This window comes from Macaca fascicularis, chromosome 7 (genome assembly GCF_037993035.2).
Source record: "Macaca fascicularis isolate 582-1 chromosome 7, T2T-MFA8v1.1".
NCBI lineage: Eukaryota > Metazoa > Chordata > Mammalia > Primates > Cercopithecidae > Macaca > Macaca fascicularis.
Genome location: NC_088381.1, coordinates 143,279,633 through 143,289,061, shown reverse-complemented (window position 1 = coordinate 143,289,061; position 9,429 = coordinate 143,279,633).

Sequence of the window (9,429 nt, the reverse complement as noted above, 5' to 3'; positions counted from 1 at the left end):
GGCACTCGCCATCACACCCGGCTAATTTTTATGTTTTTTAGTAGAGACGGGGTTTCACCATATTGGCCAGGCTTGTCTTGAACTCCTGACCTCAAGTGATCTACCCGCCTCAGCCTCCCAAAGTTCTGGGATTACAGGCATGAGCCACCGTGTTGATCAAAATATTTTTTAAAACTTGTTACTCCTTCATCCATTAAACAGAGCTTGCAAAATATAAATGAACGTTTCCTGGGTGGCTGAAGGTCATTATTGTGAGCATCACTTATGCCGAGTGCTGCAAAGTGAAACCAGAGACTCAGAAATGCATTCAGCGTTTGGGACATTTTGCTGAATGGGTCGTGATCTCAGCAACAGCCTGAAATTTGCTTTCTCGAAAGAATCCCTGACATCAGCTCATTTTTCTACTTTAGAAAAGTGCAGCGCATGTTCCCTGTTCTTCGCAAAGGCAAAACAGAACCCTGGCCCCAGAAGCTATGTGACCTTGGCCAAGTGATGTCATCTCTTAGTGGCTCTGATTCTTCATCTGCAAAATCGGGAATAGCGTTATTAGATAATGCATGTTTAGAACATGCTTTCGATGCATTAGAGCCGGGCTTGGAACAGCGTTCAGCATGTCAGAAGTGCTCTGGGGGGTAACCGCTGTTATTACCGTTTGCAGATGAAGACAAGTCCCAGGTCTGGTTCACTCAGTCTGCCTCTTTACACTGTAATGTCACCAACATTGGCTTGCCGTCTGGGAACCAACACCGCCAGTGACCTCTTCTGGGTCTCGTGGCCACCAGCCATTGTGCCCATTCTAATCAAGGAGGCTCACCTCCAATTTATGCCTTTTCTAGTAAGAAAGGACAGAAAGAATTTCCCTGAGTCAAGTCCTTGCCAGACTAGGGGCCTCTTGCAATCCGTGCCGCGAAGTCCCGGAAGGAAGCTCTGCAAATGTGCGCTCGGGGCTTGTCAAATGAGCAGATGGGCGGTTAAGTAACTAAGTAACAGGAGAGTCAGGCGCTGAGGGGAACAGCGTCTCTAACCACGGCGACCCTGTTCTCCTCTGGGCGCTTCCACTGAGTTATTACATCAGTACTTGGCTGAGATGCGACTGGAAGAACCCAGGAGGGCACGGGCCCAGGTCTTCATGTAGAACAAGGGGCCCTGGTCCCTCGGGGTATTCAGGGCACCGACCACCACGGCGTCACTGCCCTTTTCCCCTAAAGCCCTGGAGGAAGGCACTCTGGCCTGAAGTTCGCCTGTTCACTGGTGATACCATCCGCCCCAGCGCTTCCAGCTGGGAAGGAGTTGGACATGACCGTACCCACAACAGCTGCGTCCGGCACTGCCCGGGGCTGTCCCCATCCCTACCCGCACCCCGGGGGCTCCGGAAGCCCCCCACAACCCCCGAAGATTTACCAAATCCAGGGACCCTCTTACCCCACCTCCCCTCCTCCTCCGGTCACCCACACACACTCACATTTCCTGCCCTGCCAAAAATAAAGCTGGAGGGAGCTGGGGGTGCGCTTGCCACCAGACCCTCCGGGGAGACTGCTGCCTCTCTGCCCCCCTCCAGCGAGAAGACCACCCGCTTCATTTCTGCTGCCTTCCTCCTCCTTCGCTTTGGTGGATGTCACCCTGGCTCTGCCAAGGCCCTGGTGGAGGTTGCTCTCAAGGCATGGGCTGGAACCTTGCCCCTCTTCTGCCAAAGACACATGGCCCTCCTTCCTTATAAAAGCAGTTATAGGGCTGGGTGCGGTGGCTCACGCCTGTAATCCCAGCACTTTGGGAGGCCGAGGCAGGCAGATCACCTGAAGTTGGGAGTTCGAGACCAGCCTGACCAACATGGAGAAACCCTGTCTCTACTAATAATAATAATAATAATAATAATCCGGTCCTAGTGGCGCATGCCTGTAATCCCAGCTACTCAGAAGGCTGAGGCAGGAGAACGGCTTGAACCAGAGAGGCAGAGGTTGCAGTGAGCCGAGAGATCGCACCACTGCACTCCAACCTGGGCAACAAGAGAGAAACTCTGTCTCAAAAAAAAAAAGCAGTTTATACATTCATATATAGTGCCTATCCTTAACCTCGACCCACCAATAGAGCAACTCCCTGAGAGGATGAGCAAGAGGTCAGGCTTGTTTGGGGGACCCCCTCTCCTGGAAATCTGGAGGGGGGCAGAAGCAGTGCCCCTGACATCTAGTGGGTCGTAGGTGCTCAGTCATTATTCATATTTGCTCTCCTCTTCCTCATTTTCTTCCTCAATATCAGCTCCTCTCTCTCCTTACACCTCCTTCTCCTTACACCTCTCTCTCCTTCCTGCTCCATCCCTTCTTCGCTTTATCTCCTTTGGACGACTGCCTCCTGCCTGCTGGAGCACTGAGTGGGGCTGAGGAAGCTCCTTCTGCACCCCGCATCCCCTTCTTTTGGCTGCTAAAACTCTGACCCAGCCTCCTACACCACAACCCTGCTTGTCCCTAATTCACTCTGGCTCCTTCTCCACCCTGTCACCCTGGCTTATGCAGTGCGGTCTTGTTGAAGACATCGGATCTATACCAACCTGGACATCCATAATTGCTTCCTGAAACATTTATGCAGGATCTCAGGATTTTGTGGCTTTACCAAACACCTCCCCTGAGTTTTCAAAGCACCACCTGATAAGTGAGTGTTCATGTTGTTGCAGGTGACAATGATATTACAGTTGTATTTTTAAAGTCCTTATCTATTAGAGATACGTTCTTTGATATATTTCCAGGTGAAATGATATGGTGTCATGAGTTTGCTTCAAAGTAATATGGGAGGGGATAAAGCAGATGGGGCATAGATAGGGAAGGAATGGCCTTAGGTCAATATTTCTTGGGACTAAGTAATGAGTAGATGAGGGTTCATTATACTCTTCTATCTACTGCCTTCATAATATAAAGTTAAATTAATTCCCCAGCCATCCAAAAAGGGAGAAATGAATTAATGAACAAATATTGGCAAAACGTTAGAAATTATTGAACCTGGGTGATAAATACATATGGATTTGTTGCGTTATTTTTTCTACATTTTTATGTCTTTGAAAAAAATGATTAAAATGACTTTTAAAATGTTTATTTTTATTTTATTTATTTATTTATTTATTTTGGCCAGGTGAAGTGACTCATGCTTGTAATCCCAGCACTTTGGGAGGTTGAGGTGGGTGGATCACTTGAGGTCGGTAGTTTGAGACCAGCCTGGCCACCATGGCAAAACCCCGTCTCTACTAAAAATAGAAAAATTAGCTGGGTATGGTGGCGGGTGCCTGTAATCCCAGCTACTTGGGAGGCTGAGGTGAGAGGATCTCTTGAACCCGGGAGGCAGAGGTTGCAGTGAGCAGAGATCATGCCACTGCCCTCAAGCCTGGGTGACAGAGTGAGACTGCATCTCAAAAAAACAAAAACAAACAAAAAATAATAATTAAATAAAATGTTTAATTTCTTTTTTAATGCCACCTTATCACAAACCCTTCATCTGTGCAAAGCTAGGCCATTGGTATCCAACATGCACTCACAGATGTTGCTGGACAAGTATTTCCTCAAAGATCTCAAGTGCCTCTGCTGCCTCTTCCTTAGATGAGCACACTGAAATGCTCCAGAAAACAGGACCTCTTGGCTGGGCAGTGCTGCTTTGGCATCTCCATGCCTTTGCACTTGCTGTGCCCTCCACATAGACTGGCCTTCCCCAGACCACTCGCCAAGCTCTTACTCAGTTTCAGCCCCTCTTCTCCAAAGCTTTCTCTGAGCCTCCCAGGCCTTGTGCCACCACTGAGTCCTGTACATACCTCCGTGTTATACAGTTCACCTTGAAACCCAATTGTTGCTTGCATGCCTAGCCCCCGCCCCACACTTGCCTTTTAACTACTCAAGAGCAGGGAATTTATTTTTTATATGTATTTATTTATTTATTTATTTATTTATTTTTGAGATGAGGTCTCGCTCTGTTGGCCAGGCTGGAGTACAGTGATGCAATTATATCTCACTGCCACTTCAAACTCCTGGGCTCAAGGGATCCTCCTGCTTCAGCTTCCTAAATAGCCACATGCACGTGCCACCACATCCAGCTAATTTTAAAAATTTTTTTGTAGAGACAGGGTCTCACCATCCTACCCAGGCTTGTCCTGAACTCCTGGACTCATGCAGTCCTTCTGCCTTGGCCTTCCAAAGTCCTGGGATTACAGGCATGAGCCACCATGCCTGGCCCAGGGATAATTTTTCATTCAACTTTCCATCATTAGGACTTCAAATGCCACCTATATGATCATGACTCCCGAATCAACATCACCAGCCTCACACTCCCCAGCACCAGATGCTTATAGCCAAATGCCTTCTGAACTTCTCCCCTTGGGTGTTCTACAGACCCCTGAAATTCACTGTGTCCAAAAATGAACGCTTTGTCTTTCCCCTAAACTTACTTCTCCTGCCATGCCTGAGCAGGTAAACAGAACCCTCCACTCCGTCACTCGACCCACAAATCCGAGGTCTACCCTTCACCCTTCTTCTCCTGCACTTCAGCTATTGATTTCACTTCCTACATCAGCCTTGAATGTTCCCACCTCCCTCATCCCTGCGGCCCCTTCCTTGTTCAGGGCACTGTTGCCTCTCTCCTAATGACTGCAAAAGCTTCTTCGATGTTCTCCAATCTCGCCCCCTCCATCCCAAGTCTCCACATGAAAGCCTGATCTTTCTAAAATGCCAATATAATTCTATCATATCCTAATAAAATTATTCCATGCCACCCTAAAGTTCAAATTCTTCAACATTGAACATGGCTTACAAAGCCCCTTTGTGACTGACCTCAACTCACCTCACTCCTTATCATTTCTCTCTCCAACCCTCCCTACCAATCCCCAACACACACACGCACACACACACACACACACACACACAATAAGCTCTAGCCACTTGGAAGGACTTGTAGTTTCCCAGCATGCCTTACTCTTTCTGTGGCATAGACAGCACTGCTCACCAAATATCACATGGGCTCCCCTGCATTCCTAGCCCTGTAGCTAGAAACTGCATCACTGGTTCTGGACAATAGGTCACGAGCAGAAGTTGTATGATCACTCCAAGGCTAAATTATTCTCTCTCTCTCTCTCTCTTTTTTTTTCTTTTCCTTTTTTTTTTCCACAGAGTCTCACTCTGTCGCCCGATCTGGAGTGCAGTGGCATGATCTCGGCTCACTGCAATCTCCGCCTCCCAGGTTCAAGCAATTCTCCCCACTCAGTTTCCTGAGTAGCTGGGATTACAGGCATGTGCTACCACGCCCGGCTAATTTTTGTATTTTTAGTAGAGATGGGGTTTTCCCATGTTGTCCAGGCTGGTCTCGAACTCCTGACCTCAAGTGATCCGCCCGCTTTGGTTTCCCAAAGTGCTGGGATTACAGGAGTGAGCCACCGCACCCGGCCTCTCTCTCTCTCTCTCTCTCTCTCTCTCTCTCTCTGTCTCTTCCTCCCCAGCCACATGTTGAGATGATAGAGTCTTGAGGCGAAAGCATCCTGGATCACTGAATCACCCCATGGAGGGCAGCGGCTCTGAATGCACATCAGACTTCCTGCGAGTGAGAGTAAACTTTTTTCACGTTAAGCCACTGAGAGTTTGCAGCTTTTTCTTTTACTACAGCATAACTCAGTCTCCTCCAGCACATGCTTTCTCCTCTGCCTGGAACAACTCTCCCTCCCACCTCTCTAATGTCTATCTCCTCACCTGGGCAGTTTCTGCTTATGTCAGGCTTAGCTTAGTTGCTGCTTCCTCCTGAACTCCCAAGTCTAGCTCTGGGGTTCTTACTAAGAACTTTCTTAGCACCCTAGGAGATCCCTCTGAGCACTTTGCACCCTACATTATAACAGGCCATTCATCTGCCTCTTATTCCTCACCAGGTCTGAGATGGGAGGGTTCATGTCTCTTTCTCCTTCACAGCTGTACCCCCAGCCCCTGCTACAGGGCCTGTATGTAGGGTATCCAACAGATGTTTGCCAAATGAACAGATAAACTTTGTATTCACAGGACCTAGCTTCTAGCTCAATAAATATTTAATAAATGAATAAATGAATGACTTAACCTCTAAAATAAAAAAACGGAAAAAAAAAGATTTGGGTTCTAAAAGTAGCCCAATACTCATAAACAGCCTTGAATTATAAAACTATACTATGTACAAATTAGTGAGCCCACCCCTCAGTTCCGCCCTACACCCAAGGTCAACTATTTCACTTCAGTGGGTCAATTAGCCCCTCTTTTAGTGGTAAATTATTAGAATTGAGGAATTGGAGGGTGGAAAGTTCTGCTTTTTGATGACTTATCCTCAGCTGGAGAAACTAAATACAGTACAAAAGCTGAAAATCCACAGCCAAGTTCTTACTCTACAGCTCCCTCACTTTTTTCATGTTTGTTTAACTTTTTCTCCCCATTACCTATTGGGACGTCAGTAGAACCTGAACTGGGCATTAAAACAGCAGCTAAGTAAATAAGGCAAGCCTTTTAAACTCTGGTGCCATTCAAGGCCACAGCTGTTCCATAAAGCCACTGACACTGCTGTCGAGTCAGGTGGCTGGGAGGGGATGGGAGAGGGCTACACGGCCCCTCTCCTTAGCTGTCAGATGCCTGTGGAGGCACTCAGACCATTCGGCTTCTCCATTTGTCATTTTCAGCAAAGCCAAGAGCTTGGATCTCTGGGGACCTGGGGCAGGCTGCTGCGATTTTCCCCAAGAGTTCCAGCTCCATCTGGGTGAAACCTTGAGAAATCAGACAGGAAAGAGCCATCAATCCGATGCAATTCAAGGCAGCAAAGATGTATTGAGCATTCACATACCTGAGTGCCTGGAAGGAATGTCAAGGAAGCATGTGTCCCTAATGGTGCCTTTAAGGGTCTTTCTTGTTTTCTCACACAAAAAAAAGACAGAGTTAAGCACATGAGACAAAAAACAAGAGGATAGCACAAGGCAGTGGATAATCAAGTACCACATTATGCCGTTCAGGCTTTACAAGAGGTTAAAAAGGTGAAAGAGTGACATGATTAAGAGAAGGCAAAGAGGGCCTCATTATAATATTGGACGTTGGATGCCTGCTCTGTGTCAGGCCCTACATACATACATTACTGCTTAATCTTTTTTTTTTTTTTTTTTTTGGAGTCTCTCTCTGTTGCCCAGGCTGGCGTGCAATGGGGCAATCTTATCTCAGTGCAACCTCCGCCTCCCAGGTTCAAGTGAGATTCTCCTGCCTCAGCCTCCCGAGTAGCTGCAACTACAGGCACGTGACACCATGCCCAGCTAATTTTTTTTTTTTTTTGTATTTTTAGTAAAGATGGGGTTTCACCATGCTGGCTAGGCTGGTCTCGAATGCCTGACCTCATGATCCGCCTGCCTCAGCTTCCCAAAGTTCTGGGATTACAGGCGTGAGCCACCTCACCCGGCCTTTTTTTTTTTTTTTTTTTTCTTTTTTTTGAGATGGTGTCTTGCTCTGTCACCCAGGCTGGAGTGCAGTAGTGCTATCTCAGCTCACTGCAACCTCCGCCTCCCGAGTTCAAGCAATTCTCCTGCCTCAGCCTCCTGAGTAGCTGGCACTACAGGCGTGCACCACCATGCCCGGCTAATTTTTGTATTTTTAATAGAAATGGGTTTTCACCATGTTGATCAGGCTGATCTTGAACTCCTGACCTCGTGATCCACCCGCCTTGGCCTCCCAAAGTGCTGGGATTACAGGCATGAGCCACCCTGCCTGGCCCACCACTTAATCTTTACAAACCCCACGAGGTAGGCTCAGAGAGGCTAAATAACATGCCCAAGGTGGTAAAGCTGGTGGACAGCAGAGCCAGGATTTTAACCCAACTCTTACCTCAAAACCTGCATTCTAGACCACCTCGTCTATACCCTCTCATAATGAGTCTTATTTTTTAGGACTGAGAGCCTGAGCTGAAACCTTCACATATCTTGTTTTTAGCCTCCACGCTGTCTTTAGGAGGGAGATATGATTACTGCCACTTGACACTTGGAAAACATGGCACTCAGTGAAGTGAACGCGCTAACAGGGAAGGAGGGGAACTGAGAGATCCGTAACTGTAATACAACTCGATTTCGTTTAAATTCGGGTATCCTGTGTGTTTTCATTTTCCTGTCACTAATTTTCATTTGAACCAAAAAGATTTTGGAGATGGAAATGTGACATTTTAGGAGCTGGGCACATCTAAAGATCAACAATTCCTTAAAGACAAATTAATAAGCAATCTTCCTGCAACTCCACTGACCAAGGTCATAACTGCTGTGGCCCCCATGAAGTGCCTTGGAGGAGCCTTTGGAGGCAAGCTTTGTGCTATGCGCTGTCGCAGTTTCTCGACACTTTCCATTGGCAGCAATATTTATTTGACAGTGCATGTAAAACACTCCTATATGACAAGCACAGTGCTGACCCTTCCCCTCCTCACACAAATCTCATTTGATAGAGGAGAAAACTGAGGGCCAAGGAGGTCTGGTTACCAGCTTGAGATCACATAACTAGTCAGTTGTAGAACACAGGTTTCCTGCCTCCAAGACCAGAACATGTTTTTACATCTTCCTCAGTCAAAATTTTACGTGGAGTAGGCAGCAGACCACTCCTTAAAGCAATTTTTTTTTTGGCGGGGGGGACATAGTCTCGCTCTGCTACCCAGGCACTCCAGGCAAGATCTGGGCTCACTGCAACCTCTGCCTTGCTGGGTTCAAGCGATTCTCATTTCTCAGCCTCCTGAGTAGCTGGGATTACAGGTGCCCACCACCACACCTGGCTAAATTTGTTTTGTATTTTTAGTAGAGAGGGGGTTTCACCATGTTGGCCAGGCCAGTCTTGAACACAGGTAAGCCGCCCACCTCGGCCTCCCAAAGTGCGGGAATTACAGGCATGAGCCACTGCGCCTGGCCCTTAAAGCAATTTTTGAATAAGTTTTTTTTTTTTTAAGTTTTAAACCAATAAATGTGTATTTTGTTCATATAAAAATATAAGAATAGGTATGTGTCCACTCATTGACTACCCTGGGAACTTTTGACAAGTAACATAGCCTCTCTGAGCCTCAAAGTTTTCACCCATAAAACGTGAACAATAGGACATCTCTCATATCACAGAAGTGTTATGAAGGTTAAATATCGCGCCTGGCACATTGTAAGTGTTAGTAAGTGACACTCATTAGCAGTGGCAATATTTGTTCGTTGCCTACTATTTTCCAGGCCTTATGCTGTGTATTATAAAATAGCATGTGTACAGCCTGGCCAACATGGTGAAACCCTTTCCCTACTAAAAATACAAAAATTAGCCAGGTGTGGTGGCACATGCCTGTACTCCCAGCTACCCGGGAAGTTGAGGCAGGAGAATCGCTTGAACCCCGGAGGCAGAGGTTGCAGTGAGCCAAGATCATGCCACTGCACTGCAGCCTGGGCAACAGAGTGAGACCCTGTCTCAAAAT